Genomic DNA, 15,520 nt, shown 5'->3' on the forward strand with positions numbered 1-15,520 from the left:
CGGTGTCCTATTCACACGTGAGGGTCCCGAGGCTCTTCAGCTGCTTTGGGAAGAGTGCCGGCGATGTTCCTACTCCGGTCAGCGCGCCTCCTTTTCCTTGTGGCACAAGATACATGACATAAGTGTTACCACCTGAACAGTTGTTAAGTGTACAGCTCAGTGGTGTTATTCGCAGTGCTGTGCAACCACCTCCACCATCTCCCAAACCTCCCCGCCCCCCAGACAGCGACTCCGCCTCCTCCATCCCGTCCCGCCCTTGGGAAGCCCCCTCCTACGTCCGCCTGTCTGAGTCTGACCGCCGTTGCCGCGTCACGCACGTGGAGTCATACAGTAGTTGTCTTTCCAGAACCGGCTCATTTCACTTAGTATAAGGTCCTCAAGGCCCCTCGTGTTGGAGCGTGCGTCGGAACTTCTTGTGAAAACTCAGCGACATTCCAGCATGTGGACAGGCCCCATCGGTTTGCAGTCATCCGTGGGTGGACACTCGGGTTGCTTCCGTCCTTCGGCTGTTGTGAGTAATGCTGCCGCGAATGTGGGTGCGCGAATCTCTCTCTGGGTCTCTGGTTTTAGTTCCTCTGGGAAATACCCCAAAATGGAATTGCTGGATCATGTGGGAATCCTGTGTTTAATCTTCTGAGGAACCACCCACGGTTTTCGTAGCAGCTGCACCGTTTACACCCCCACCAGCCATGCAGAGGGCTCCGCCTCCTCGTCCTCGCCAGCACTGGTTGTTCCGTCTTCGAGTTTTGAGAAGGGCCATCCTAATGGGTGCAAGTGGCATCTCCTTGTAGTTTGGATTTTCATTTCCCCAATACTTTGCAACGTTGAGCATCGTTTCGTGGACTTATTGGCCATTTCCACATCTTCTTTGGAGAAATGTCTGTGCAAGTCCCTTGTCCATGTATAAATCAGGTTGTTTTTTCCTTGTTGAGTTGTAGGACTTCTTTATATAATGTGGATATTAATCTCTCCCAAGGCATATGATCTGCAAATATTTTCCCCTGGTCTGCATGTTGTAAGCTCACTTCTTAGTCAATGGACAACTCACTTCCATGGTCAGAAGGTCCTGGGTTCGGACCTAACCCCTGTTTCCCATGCGTTTGTCGCTGTTTTCCGTGATGTGGGTGCCAGGACAGGGGCAGAATGTGTCGGCCTCGGGGACCCTGTGTGGCTCCCTGGCTTGTGTCAGAATTTGGGAGGCAGAAACAATTCTTTGTTTGTGCAACCTGAAGTAAGACAATTCCAGAGGAAGCCCCAGACCGTGGTGTTTGCTGCCCCTTGAATGGGGTGAGGGGCGGACATTTGGTCATCGCCTCCGCCCGTTTTCCTGGAGTCACGTGCGGAAACAGCCATGAGAGACTGGGGGGTACTTCAGACAGTGCCGTGGGGGAGTAGGGGAGGGGGACGCTTTCCTCGACTCTGGGCTCCTGTGGCTGGCCCAGTACTCAAATGGACACGAGACAGGTTAGCAGGAGAAAATAACCAGGTTGAATACAAACATATAATGTGTGTGGGAGCCCCACATATGTGAGAGAGTCGGAGACCCCACATGCTCGAGAGGACCCAGGGCGGAAGGGGAACGTGGGTGTGTAAGACATTCCCGAGCAAAGGGCCACCTGGGGGCGTCAGAGGGAGGAAGGTCCTTGAAGGACGATCAATTCAGCAGTCAGGTTTGCTCTGCCACAGGGACAGGTCGTAAAACACTGTCTCTGATAATCTCTCATTCCAGGCAAGGCCCCCAGTTCAAGTTCTTCTAGGTGGTTAAGAGAGTAGCGGCAGGAGTTTCTCTTGAGCTCTCAGGGCTCAAAACCACCCACCTACCACAGAGCCGTGTCTTTGGGTGACTCGTCCTGCACTCCTGCAGTGCCGTCTCACTTCAGGTCGGGGGCTGAGTGAACCTTATGCCCTGCGTCGTATTTTAAAGGGAATGAGTCGGCCGAGCGGGACGAGGACGTAAGACCTGCAGATCAGAAATCCTTAAGCACTCTCCCAAATGTCCCCCGTGTTTCAAAGAAATAAGAGTTGCGTTACCACGTACAAATTGTGCACGAAAATGCTCCTTCTCACTGATTCACAAGTACAGAAGGGAAGAGATCAAAACAAGCTTCCGTGGCCGTGAGAATGGCAACATTGATCTCCCTTGCCAACAACTGCGTGGAAAAAGTTAAGACTCAGCAATTACTGAACAGCCGAGTCCTTCGGACAAGAAGAAATAAGCAGTAAATTATCAACCTCAGCCACGGGAGGATAGCAACGCAGATTGAATGAACTGATACACATTGTTTTTTTGCTGATTTGTAAATTTCTTTTCATGTAATTGACTTTCAGTAAAGGCAATTTATAAAACTGATGTGACTGACTTGGGGTTGGGGGAGGAAGCATGCCGTCCGAGGGCAACAGTTCAGGGTGAAGAGACAGGAAACCCGGTGTGTGGCTCCAGACGCTGGGAACTCTCAGCAGGGAGGGCAGGGGGCCCCTCCCCGGCCCACCCACACCCACGGATCCGGCCTCCAAACTGTCCCAGGGCGGAGTGCCTTCACCAAACGGAGAACCCTGGGGTCTGACTATCACTGAAAACGGCCTTGGCGGGCAGGAGGACATACTCTCCCCGGAGTTGTAGGGACAGGGCTTGAGGGGGAGCGGAAAACGAGTTATTTGGGACGGCCCGGGCTGCCCCTCAGTACTCCCCCGCCCCCGCCATGGGCCTCTCCCATCCCCTGGACCCGATGCTCTCCCGCCTGTTGGCCAAGCTCCTGGACCCGCTTCTAGGGCTTTGGGCCGGGCGAGTGTGGAGAAGGAACAGCAGCCAGCCCGATGGGTGCTTTCTGCGTCCCTCCGCCCCGAGGCCTCCCTGCGCCAAGCCCCGCCCCTCCCAGGCGGAAGGCCCGCGGTTCTGTGGGGAGCGCTCTTCCCTTGGGCGCTGGGGCTGGCGGCCCTGGGGTGCACGGACCCTGCCTCCTGCACTAGGCTCAGCCCAAAGGAAGCAGGCGCAGAGGCAAGAGGGCCAGCCTCGCTCTTCTCTCTCGCAGAGGCCTCACTGGAGACCCCAGCCCAGGGCTTGCAGACACGGGGTGTTACTCAGCAGAGGTATCCAGGACAAAGTGCCCAGAGATTTAATTTCTCACAGTTCTGGGGGCTGGAAGGCCAAGATCAAGGTGTTGGCAGGGTCGGCTTCACCCAAGGCCTCCATCCTTGGCTTGTAAATGGCTGTGTCCCCTGCATCCTCACACGGCCTTTCCTCTGTGAGTGTCTGTGTCCGAATCTCTCGTTTGACACCAGTCCTGTTGGGTCAGGACCCATCCCAATGCCCTCATTTTAACTGAATTACCTCTTTCAAGGCCCTAATGCTAAATGTGGTCACATTTGAGGAATTTGGGGGCGCCCAGTTCAGGGAACACAGCTCTTCCACCCAGGCTGGCTCTGTCCTGTGATCAGGGGCTCCACAGACCCCTCACCTGTCTCTGGGACGCCCCTCTCTGGGACCGAGCTGCCTCAGCAATCCTGTCCACTCGCCGGGATTCCCTGTAGGGGGCGTGTGGCCGCCATCTGCACGTCACTGCTAGCACATTTGCGTTGCGGGTGCATTTCTGTGCTCACACAAACACACAAACACACTTGGCAGCTCAGCAGAAATCCTTGGGGATTTGTGGTTTGGGGACTTGGGGTTTGGGGACCCAGGTGTGGCTCTGATCTCCTCCCCCCCGACCTTGTCCCACGACTTCCCATGTGCATGTCCGGCCCCAGCCCCGCTTCTCCAGCCCCGCCTTTCTTCTCCCCAGACTCCAGGGCTGTTGCTCCCATTCCCACCAGACAAACGCCAGGTCTCGGCCTGGAGAGATCTGCTAAGCCAATCTGTCGCACAAGCGTGCTTCGGGCGCTGGCTCTGAGTCAGGCACTGAGCTGAGGGACAGTGACACAGCAGTAGTGTCCCGGGATCCTGCCCAGTAAGCTTGCAGCTGGGGGCCCTGCGAGAGCCTGCTGCCATTCCAGGCTCCAGTCGTGTCCCTATGCTGTGCACATGCCTTCTGCAGCCACCAGGGGCGCCACAGGCTGCATGCCGCTCAGGATGGCTGCGATTGCATCCCAACACAAAGTCGTAAATGTACTTAAAACATGAGATTTTTTTGTGATTACACTTTGCAATGTACTTAATGTGTGGCCCAAGACAACTCTTCTTCTTCCAGTGTGGCCCAGGGATGCCAGATGGTTGGACACCCCTGCTACTGACCCAGAGGCGTAGGCCAAAATGCCCCACCTTCCTGAAGGTTTGTGGACGAAAGAAGGGTTCTGTAGAAAGTAGCCTCACAGGGCGATCTGATTGCAAACCCCTCACTGTCAGGTCAGGGTGGGCAGCCACATCCCAGGGACACGACTTCTTTAGGGAAAAGCTCATGTTCGCCCGAAGCAAGTCCTGTCCCTTGCCTGTGCGCACCTGGTCCACACACCTGTGAGATCACCACCCCCAAGAGAGCACAGAATCTTGGTAACTACCCTGTAATTCAGTTCCCACTGTGCTGCCCCCCACCTCCTTGCCCTTCCTCCCAAATTTTAATGCGTAAAAGAAACTGCAAAACTGTTATTCTTGGGAGCATTTGAGATCTTGCTCCCTGGCGTATGTCATCAGTTTGGCTCAAGTAGACTCCTATGCATTCTCTGCAGGTTTGGGCATTTCTTCCATGGACAGGTTCACAGAGGCAGTCAGCAGAGCACGGGGGCAGAGCCTAGAGTCCTTCACCCTCGGTGCCACCGCCCCTGGTACCCTGTTCTCTCAACTGCGGCGGTGGCAGTCTGGCATTGTGGGGGGAAGAGAAATAATTTTTCTTCTACCCTTCTAAGTTTTTCTGTCTGGACTCAAAGTCAACCAACATGAAATAGGTTCATAGGAGAAGGTGACATATTTACATACACATTTTCGAAAACAATTTTACCAAAAAAGATTTACACATTTATTCCGTATACCTGCAGGGGTTCCATAAAAATAGGAGCCCCAGGGACATACCGGGTAGTCAAGGTGCCTGTGCCATCTCGAGCTGAGGAGGAGGGGTGAGTGGACGTTTGGGACTTGGACTTGTTATTTATTTATTTTTCTATTTTTTATTGTTGTTCAAGTACATTTGTCTCCATTTCCGCCCCCCACTCCCCACACTCCAGCCATCCCCACCTCCCACCCTCGATCCCACCCCCTTTGGCTTTGTCCATGTGTTGGACTTGGACTTGAACAGACAGGAAGGCCATTCACGTGCAGATGGAAAAGCAGATGTTCAGTAAATACCGGCTTGCTGCTCCACCTTTACCAGCGGGGGCGAAAGAGGACTTTGACTAAAATGGCCTTGCTAGGTCCCACTGTGGGTCGCACCTAGTTCTCCATGATGGGAGCCCCCTTCCTGGGGCAGATCCTCTGTCTAAATCTTTTTCGGCAGTTAGGGGCAAGGTCAAGGCTTTTTCCTGAGTCTCCCTTCTCTTAAAAGCAACTTAATAAAACAGCTTAAAATAGGCACTATCCCAAAAGGCGTATTTTGGAGTGACAAATGTGGGCTGGGATACTGTCCTTGCAATTCAGCCAGCCCTCGGGGACCGCCAGAGGCCTGCCCGGGAGTCCGGGAGCCGGACAGGAATGTCCCCGAGACTCCTGTTCTCACCTGACAGCTCCCCTGAGCAGTAATTTTTGCCAGATAACCTACCTCCTCTCCACCCTGCCCTGCTCCAGAGGTGCTGAGTTCCTCCCTACTATTGCCTTATTTGCCCAGGCTGACAGTTTGCACCTCATACAAAATGTTCCAGTCAAGATGTCCGTCACGGCAGTAATTAACTCTGATTGCTAATTAGTGAGGCTGGGCTCCGGCAGTTGATTTTGCCAAGCTTTGTCCTCGGGGTCCGTGGAACAAGCTTGTTCTCTGGAGTCACGCAGGTGTGGACCCTCACCTCAGTTCCCTTCTGACCTTGATGTGACCTTGAGCAAGTGGCTTACGTCCCCGAGCTTCGTCTCCTCCCTGTGGAAAAGAGGGAGACTCTTCTTCCCTCCCGGGGCTGCCATGAGAATCTGGGGACATGGCACCTTTCTGGCCCGTGGCAAGGAGCTAAACAGGCATTGCTTCTCCTCGCCCTCCCTGTCCAGCTGTCGTCTTGGCCTAAGTCCCCCCAAGGTGAGAGTAAGTGAGAATTTAAACTCTGTCTAGCAAAGCCAAGCCCCACCCAGGAGTAGGCCCTCCCTGGTGGGTGAGACTCCCCGCAGTTACACAAGGAACCCCACCTTCATAGTCTGGTGGGGGGGAGCACAGAGGTGGCAGTTAGGAGCCCTGAACACTAGTCCCAGCTCTGCCAGTGACCACGAGCAAATCCCTTCTCTTCCCTGCTCCTCTCTTTCTGCTGTGGAAAAAAAAAGAGGTTGCACAGAATATTCCTGAAGCCCCAGGTCTTCCCACAGCCCCTTTGGCTGCTGGCAGTCGGAGGTGGCTTGACCTGACTGCAGACGGGGACAGACAGGCTCAAACTCACAAGGAACCTGGCCACGGTTTATTTCTTTGAACATTGTCGCAAGCATGCTTCTGTATTGTTCTTTCATCTTTTTTAAAGATTTTATTTATTTATTTTTAGAGAGAGGGGAAGACAAGGAGAAAGAGAGGGAGAAAAACATTAACGTGTGGTTGCTTCTTGCACGCCCCCTATTGGGGACCTGGCCTGCAACCCAGGCCTGTGCCCTGACTGGGAATCACACTGGTGACCCTTTGGTTTGCAGGCCAGCACTCAGTCCACTGAGCCATGCCAGCCAGGGCTGTTTGTTTACCTTAATAAACTTACAGAGAAGAGCAGATAGATTGCAGTTGGACCAACCACCTGCTTTGTGGCATTCAGGCTGATCTCGGTTTTTCACTGTTAAACATGATTCCGTGTTGACCATCTCTGAGCTGTGCCTCTCCGCCTTCCCCTGGGGCGGGTTGTCTACAAACCTCTTCTAACATTCTGGTCTTTCCAGAGGCGGCAGGATCACCAGGTAGTCCAGTGAAGGGGGACAGAGACCACAGCAGACACAGGGTGGGGCAGGGGCAGGGAAGGCTGGAAAAGGCTCTGGTTCCTTCCGCCCTCTTCCTGTCCTGCCAGGACAGCCCCCGGGAAAACCTGCTCGCCTCTGTGGGAGACTGAGGCTAGACTCATACTCACCGTCCACTCGCACTGAAAGCAGAGCAGAGCTACTGGGTCTATGGGTCTATGCTACTGGGTCTGTGCTACTGCAGCCTGTGTCTTTGGGGGCCAAGGCGCCTCGGGGCCCCCTCCGTGCTGAGGGTCAGGGCCCTGTCAAGTCCCTGCCCCCATGCCAAGCCCATTTCTATACATGAAACCCCTGTGTACCAGGTAAGGCTCCAGCTACCTTGGCACCCAGTAGACCCTGGGTAAGTATTGGTGTCCTTCCCCTTTAAGCTGGTGCTGGGGTGCCTCAGAGAGAGCTCCTGAGAAGCAGGCCTCTTACACCTCTGACCTGCTCTTTTTCCGTGGCCCCAGAATCTGGGCACATCTTCCTAATTCCTGCCCCCAAGGTGCACACCTCTGGAGGGTGTGCGCTCTGGAGGGGGGGTGCTGGGAACTGCCCCCCTTTGGGAATCTGGCCCTCTTGTGCACATAGAATCTTCTATGCACTCCAGGGCCTGCATCGCTGAGCTGTGGAAGGTGGGCTCTGTTCTGGAGTGCTGGGAGCCCTGAAGGGTCTGAGCAGGGGGCTGACTTGGTCTCCCCCTCTTTCCCCAAGGCTCAGGGAGGCTACACCTCCTCACCTGCCTGGGGCCTCTGTGTGCACCATTTGAATGGGCCCCCCGGACTTCCCAGGCCTCAACAGGCTGGGCTGGAGAAGTCTTAGCAGGAGTACCTGGGCCTTGGTTTGCTGGAGAAGACACCGTGGAGAGATGGAGGACAGAGGAAGAGAAGGTTCTAGGCTGTGGACACCCCAGAGCCAGGCAGGCCTCCCCTCAGGGCTGAACCGTGCCCCTGCCAGCTCTTCAGACAGGCCGCTGAGGTGAGGAAACTGAGACTCAGAGAGGAAGGAGAAGGACCGCCCACCAGACAAGCTCAGTCATGGGAAGCGGGGGACGGGAACCCAGGCGGGTGTAAATGTACTGTTCTGCTCTGAGGGGCCTCACCCCACCACCTGAGGGTGCATTGTCCCCGAGAAGCCTCACTGGTCCCTTGGGTTTCTCTCCTCCCTCTGACTGAGCCCGGCCTGGGAGCTGTGTCGGACACACCTGCAGCTGGTGTCATTGGGTGCGGGACGCACAGCATGGGGGGCAAGCACGGCATCCTGGCCACTCGGGTGAGTCCACGGGCTTCTCTGCACTCCACTGACTCCTAGGAAGTCACATGGTCCTCACTCGCGCGTGTCTGCTCAGCTCGGTGTGGGCCTCAGAGCCCCCCGCCCCATCTCTCCCTCTGGTGGAGACTTGGCGGGTGCCCTCCAGGAACAGCATCTCCTCCAAACCTGGTCTGTCCCTGACACACACAGGGACGAAGGAGCCCTCGTGCTCGGTGATGCACCTCTGCCCCTCAGGAGCCTCCTGGCCATCCTGTGGAAAAGGTCCAGAAGGGCAAGCGGTTCTCTCGCCATCGAAACCTGCAGTCAGGCAGGACAAGGGGCCTTTCCAGGGTAGCAAGTCATGAAAGGGCCAGGACAGAAGCCAGAGCCACTTGGGGCGGAGCCCAGCACCTAAGGGCTTGGGACCCACACCTGACCTTCATAGAAAGGCATGTCTTAAACTTCTCAGGAGTCCATTTTGGGGGACTGGTTACAAGCACAGATTCTAGACTTAGACCTGAGTTCAAAACCTGCCTCCAACAGGCACTGGGAGTGTGCGCGGGGGTAGGAGGGCTGGCTGAGGGCCTTGTGTTACTCAGCGCCCCCTATAGGTAAGAGCTGGTGCAGCCGAAGCAGATAGATTTTGTGGGGTCTGATCCTAGGGACTCAGAGCCCCAGACGGACATGTCATCACTCCCTCCTGGGCAGTGAGAGCTGCCCTCACTACCCAGGAGGGTCCACTGGTGACCGTGAATGACAGACGACACGACAGCACTGCCCTCCCCCAAGATTTGGTCCTGGTCCTAGTCGACCTTCTAGGGTTGATAGCACACTGATTGCCTCAGTTTCTCAAAAGGATCAGCAGAGTACGAAAATTATTCTGGGTGGCCACAGAACAAAATACGCATGAGAGCTACCGGCCCCTTCTCTTGGAATGCCTGGCTGAGCAGGACCAGCCTGTGGACAGAGGCGGGAGACCCCAATGTTGTGTTTTAGACACCAGGCCACACGGCGGGGAGCGGGGGGCGGGGGGGCTGCTGTCTCTGATGCCCACTGTACACCAGGCCGGATGCTTCACACACTCTGAGAGAGTTACCCTCATTTTACAGGTGAGGGAACAGAGAGGTTAGGTAACACGGCCAAGGTCACACAGCTAGTAAATCGGGGCCCAACCTGTATTCGTTGCTGGGGTCTGCTGGAGTGTTCCACCGGCCAGCTCTCGTTCACTGCTCTGGGTCTCACACAAAATCTGGTTTCACTAAAGTCCTTCTGACGCCCTCACTGCCATCCTGTCCTGTTTCTGCCAGTTTCTCCTCTCTGGTCTCGGTCACCGTAAATCAGAATTAGTTCAGCGTTATCCGTTCTCTCACCCAGAGCACCCAGCCACCCACTACACATGTCAGAAGCAATTTGCATCCACATTAGCAGGCGGCGGGCTATGGAGAAGTGCTTCCACGGGCGATGAAAGAGGAGTTCTCTGCAAATGAGGGCAAAGGGGGAGGATTCTAGAGCTAATCATCTGTTTCCAGTGAGTGCCCTATTCTTTGTAGAAACCCAGAGGTTTCAGCGGGGTGCAGCTGAGTAGGAGAGTCTGGTTCCCGGGAAGTGTGGGCCCCCAGTGAGAGGACAGACTCAGCCTGGCAGAGACGGTGCCCAGGGGGAGCCACAGCAGAAGACACTTCAGGGGACCCCGGTGCCGGGCTGCATGCTGGGACAGCAGAGCTGGCCCCACCCCAGACACACACACCCCCCCAAGGCAGCCCACCCAGGACCTCATGCTTGTTGGGGCTCCTTAGGCCTCCCCCAGGCAAGAGACAAGCTTGCCGCCTCCCAGCTGCGATGCCCACGGAAGGACCAGGCAGCAAGGAAGGACGAGCCCGGGGTCCCACAGGACCTCACGTGATGGATGGGCCCCCTCCCTACTGAGAGCGATGCCACCGAGACTCAGCCTCCCTCTGCCCTTTTCCCCTCCCTCCCTCCCCCGAGACCGAGACTGTCTTCAGGCTGTGACTCTAGACCCGGACGGCAAAGCCCCCTTTCGCCAGATGACAGTGATCTCGCGGGAACAGGTGATACCTGGCCTCACTTCCAAGGACAAACAGGAAAGGGAGGGCTTTGCCCAACGTGTATGGTGAAGTGCCCACCAGGATTCTGAAGCGTGGCCCTGCCCCCAGTGCCAGGTGGCGGCGCTGACCTGCCGATGGCCTACGGGACTGTTCTGGAATGCTCTGCATAGGGCAACGTGGAGGCATCCCAGGCCCTGTGGGCGCACCTGGGCTGCCTGGGGGTCGTCCTCACCGTCACCCTGCAGGGTATGCCCCAGTTCCCCTTGCAGGGCAACTCCTTCCCCTCCGCCCTGAGAGAGGCGCTGGACCCTTGCTTGCTGCCACCCAGCCTCAGAAAACAAATGGAGAACACCGGCCGGCGGGCCATGCGCCACTGCGAGCCCCCTGAATGGAGGAGTGTGCTGACCTCACCAGCCCCTCCTGGGCCCTAGGAATGCTGTGGCCAGAACCCTCTCTGAGCAGGTCAGTGAAGCTCAGAGGAATTGTTGGGGGCTGGGTAGGGGAGGGCAGGAAAGGAGGTTGGGTAGAGGCTGGCCACGAGAGGTATGGTGCTGGCCGAGCTGACTGCTCCTTGGAAGGCGTTGACCCTCAACTGCGCTGAGCCACAGGGTACATCCAGGGTTTCCTTTACAGTGGCTTCTGACAGCTGGTGGGTGGGGCAACTCTCGGGCTCGCTGTGTGCCTGAGGACTTGGATCTAGGAGTTGGTGGAAGAAGCAGAAAGGTTGGCTTCTGATCGATAGCAGTGTTTTTAGAATGAATAAAAACCCATGTCAGCTGGATGGATGGATGGATGGAAGGATGGTGGATGGATGGAAGGATGGATGGAAGGATGGATGGATAGCGTCCAGCAGTCCTGAAATGCCTGGCGGGCCTGGATCTATCCCTGGTAACCCCTAGGCTATAGGACTCGAATTTATGTTTCCAAGTTCCTTGGAGTTGGAGCTCCTCCCCGTCACCTGGTCATTCAGAATGAGCAGACCCCCTGCACAGCTGAAGTTGGCAGTGACGTGACCACCACTGACCCAACATGCGTAAGGTGGGCTTCGGGGTCATACTTTCTTTGCCTTAGACGCTGGCTTTGCCTCGCACCAGTCAGTTGCCCTGGCTGACACGTAGTTTCCCCATTTATAAAAGAGAGTTGATAATGTCTGTTTTAAAGTATCGAATATGAGGATTAAATCAGACACACACAAAGTGTCTAGTTCAGTACTAAAATATGGCCCCCACGACACATAGTCAGTCATAAAGGGAAAGTTTGTTACCTAGAACCTGGTCTACAATCCCTACCATTAGAGCGTCTGACACATTAAACCACAAGGCCCAGGCCTGAGGCCCGGAAGGGCCCTGCGCAGAGGAGCGGTGCTTGGAGGAAACTCCCCGGCGCTCACAGCTGGAGCCTGGCAGAGCGGAGCCGCGGCTCCAGGGCATTTGGCACTGATTCTGCAGGACCAATGCCAGGCCTGCCCGGGCCTGTACTGGCAAAGGAGCTGCCTGATGCTGCGGCCAAGCATGTAGGATACGTTCAGGACAAGGACGTATGGTGGAGCTGTTTGGCAGTGACAAGGTGTGGCTAAGCCAGGGGGCCCCGTGGGGGCGGGGTGGGACCCCCACCAGCCACAAGCCCCAGACAGAGCTGAGGGGCTGATCGAGGCCCCGTTCACTCTGAGCAGGGTCCCAAAAGCCTTCCGCCTTCTGCCTGGTGCGGGGTACGCGGACCGCGCCGTGCTGCGGGCGCTCCCCCAGATCATGGAATGATGCTCTGAGTGCCCGCGGTGAAGACCGATGTCCTTCTGCCCGCAGGCCTCTGCTGTTCTGGGCCCTTCTCTTCTCTGCTTCTGGGAGAGGCTCCTCTGGGGCCCAGACTCCTTCGACAGTGCTCCTGGGAACACGAGTCAGGTCCACCGACACTCACGACCCTAGAGACTATCCTTCCCAGAGTGGACTCTCTGCGGGTCCCCGGGAGAGTTTGGTTCACGATGGAACGAGACCCGGGTGGTTCCCTCATTCAGTGGCGGCTCCGTGCCGAGTTGGGAGCTGGAGGGTACAGAGCCAGATCAGGGTGGTTCGTGCCTCCAGAAGCTTACAGTTCAGCATGGCGGTGGGGGGCGGGGGGCAGGGGGCATGCTTTGTCCTGTGATGCAGGGGGCACAAGAAAGGATAGATGGCAGGAGGGAGGCCCAGCCCATGATCCTGGAGGTGACTGGCGGCGCCCCACTCTGGGTGGGAAGCTGGTCGTGCATCAGGCTGGTCGAGACCAGGGCGGAGGACAGGTGCTTTACATTACACTTTACAGTCACTGCCAGGATTCCGGGCGACGCAGTGGGCTGGCCCGGGGCCCACACATGAGGAGATGCGTGCGTCCTGCTCCCCAGTGTCCCGGCCCCACCCTGCAGGCCGAGCCACCGGGCTGCGTCCCCTGTCTCCCAAGGGGAAAATCAGCCGCACCCCGAGGCTCCCCACGCGAGAGCCCCGTGGCCACAGCTCACCACGCTGTCCGGATGGGAGTGGGAGCAGCGAGGGGAGTGACGGGACTGCATCTTAACGTGTACTTTTTGAATTTTTAAGAATTCTGACTTACACTTTTTCTGTTAGTGAGTCTGACTTGGCTGGTGGGCTGGGCGGTGACTGACCGACTAGGGGATGCAGCCATGGTCTCTGCACATCGAATGCGGTGAGGCCGAAATTCCTGGGCTTTGTCGGAATGCTATCTATGGTGATATATGTATTTTTTATAATATATATATAATATATAATATAATAATATATGTTGCAAAAGAAAGACACACCTCTTACCCAGGCTGAACCTTATATGGTATATGTCTTCAGCATATAAAAACCCCCAAGTTTATAAGATTCCCAAGAGACCCTTCAGGAGTGCACTGTTCTGGAGGGAAATCCTGGAATCCAGAAAAAAATCCAAAAGTTACAATTATAAATATGTAATATATACTTATGAATATACAATTACATAATATATACTGTGTGTATCTGTACACACAGTTCTTTGAAATTACTTAAACTCACGATACCTTTCTGATCTCAATGGAAGAATGTGGAGAGGATGCAAACCCTTTCCAAATCCTTCCGGGCTGAGCGGCGAGCAAAGACCCTCAAGTTGCTGGGTCACGGCCATCAGTGTCCTGCGGGCAAAGCCAGGTCTTCACTAACCTCCATGTCACCCGCCAAGTTCCGGTGTAGCTCAGGGAAGGTGCCAGGTAACCGGGGCGGTTTGAGCAGGGAAAGGGCCTCATTTCCTTCTGCCCCGACCCCAGGTCCTTAGGCAAGGCCGTGCAGTGCCAGGACTAACGGCTGGTCTATGAGGACGTCATGAAGAAGGGTGTGAGCCGGCCCCACTGGGCCAAGGCAGGACACGCCAGTCAGAACATCCGGGGGTGTCTGCCGGGGAGCGGCTGTGAGTGCGGAGTTCCACCAGAGGGCGCTCTCCTCTCTGTTCCTCTGTTCCTCTGTTCCTCGGCCTGCCCAAGGCTGGGGTGCTGGGGAAAGGTGCAGAGCAGGTCAGGAGCAGGAGGGCTCCACCACCGCGCCCGTGTCCAGGTTCCCTCCGCGCTCATGTTCCAGCAGCGCGGGACTCTAATTCCCTCTGAGCTGTCGGAGAAATTCCTTCTCTTTCCCTTTATTTGATTCTTACAGAAACCCTGTGATCAGGGTAAGGCAGGGAGGGGTCAGGGAATCCATGTAACAGAGAAGAAACTGAGGGTCTGTCAGAGGTGATGGGACTTACTAATTAGCAATAAAATTGGGGTCAGAGGCCTCTCCACTGCCACACTGCCTGATGGTAACGTGAATGGAGACTTTGGTAATACATTTTTTGAAAAGATTTTATTCATTTATTTACTTTTAGACAGAGGGGAAGGGAGGGAGAGAGAGAGACAGAAACATCCATGTGCGGTTACCTCGTGCGCACGCCCAGCTGGGGACCTGGCCGCAGGTGTCACACAGCAAGTAGGAAAGGCAGTGCCTCCCCATTGTCAACCAGAGAATGCCCCACAGCCCCGTATGTTTGATAGCTGAAATTTAACTTCCAAAATCTATTAATTTGAGGTTCTGTTCCATTATGTAATGGGGTTCTAAACTTCTGAGTGGTGTTTTGTTTTCAAAACCTTTGAATGGCACGTCCGCTCTAGGAAGGAGTGCCCTGCTTGTTCAGTGGTCCCCGCACCTCCCATCCGCCCTGGGGCGAAGGACAGGCATTGAGGGGCGCACCGCCACAACTGAAGTCTGGAGCCCTGACGTTCAGTACAGCTTCAGTGCCTGGAATGCTGGGGCAGAAGGATGTTCTGGAATCAGACTTTCTAATCATCGCAGAACCCAGGGGCCCTTTCCGGTCCAGGGTTTTGATGAAGGTAACTTACCCTTCCTTTGATGTGGGGTCCTTGGATGCATGAAGGTCACCACTTCCCAAAAGTTCTCACTGCAGAATCTTTTTGATGCTGAGTGGTGTGTGCTGAGCCCATAAAGTGGGATCCCTTTTTCTCTCCTGCCTCGTCGCTGCCTTCTTGCTACTTCTGTCCCGGGTTCCCCCTGGTGGGCGTCTCTTCCCTGCCAGCACCGCCCTAATGTCCAAGCCTCAGGGTGCATGGCCCAGCTGTGCCCCCCCTTCCACCCCCTCAGACAAACAGCCTCCTCACCTCAGGAGACCCGGAGAGTCGTGGTGGCGGGCCTGGAGCCTGCAGCCCTCGGACTGGACTTCTAACAGTGGGCAGTCGCCTCTAAGAAGAAATGAGGTGGAAGGAGGAGGAGCGGTGTCCAGTGGGACGCTAATCAGAGCGCGGCATCGGGGCTGCGGTGCTATGAGCGCCTCTCGAAGTTGAATTTGGGGTGAGAAATCACACACCGAAGGGAGATGTGAAGTGTTCAGCAAGGAGAGAAGGTGAACCGTGGGCAGCTTCTCCACTCAGCGTGGCCCCGGGCACCTACACTCCACAGGTGCGTGGTGGAAAGGGAGGCCTTCCAAAATGCAAGGATTTGGGACGTTCAACTTGAGACAGATGTCTTCTCACTTCACGGGCAAATCCCAGTGGAGAGAATGTATAACCAATCCCAAATTGTCCGAGTCAGCCTGGCCCCCTTCCCGGGCTGGGCCCAGGGGCTAGATGAAGGGAGGCGTGTACTCGGAGTGAAGGCAGCACCACAGTCAGCCCCAGAAGTGGGGC

Source organism: Phyllostomus hastatus, unplaced genomic scaffold (assembly GCF_019186645.2).
Source record: "Phyllostomus hastatus isolate PE091 unplaced genomic scaffold, TTU_PhHast_1.1 phas_contig_159, whole genome shotgun sequence".
NCBI classification, from domain to species: Eukaryota; Metazoa; Chordata; class Mammalia; order Chiroptera; family Phyllostomidae; genus Phyllostomus; species Phyllostomus hastatus.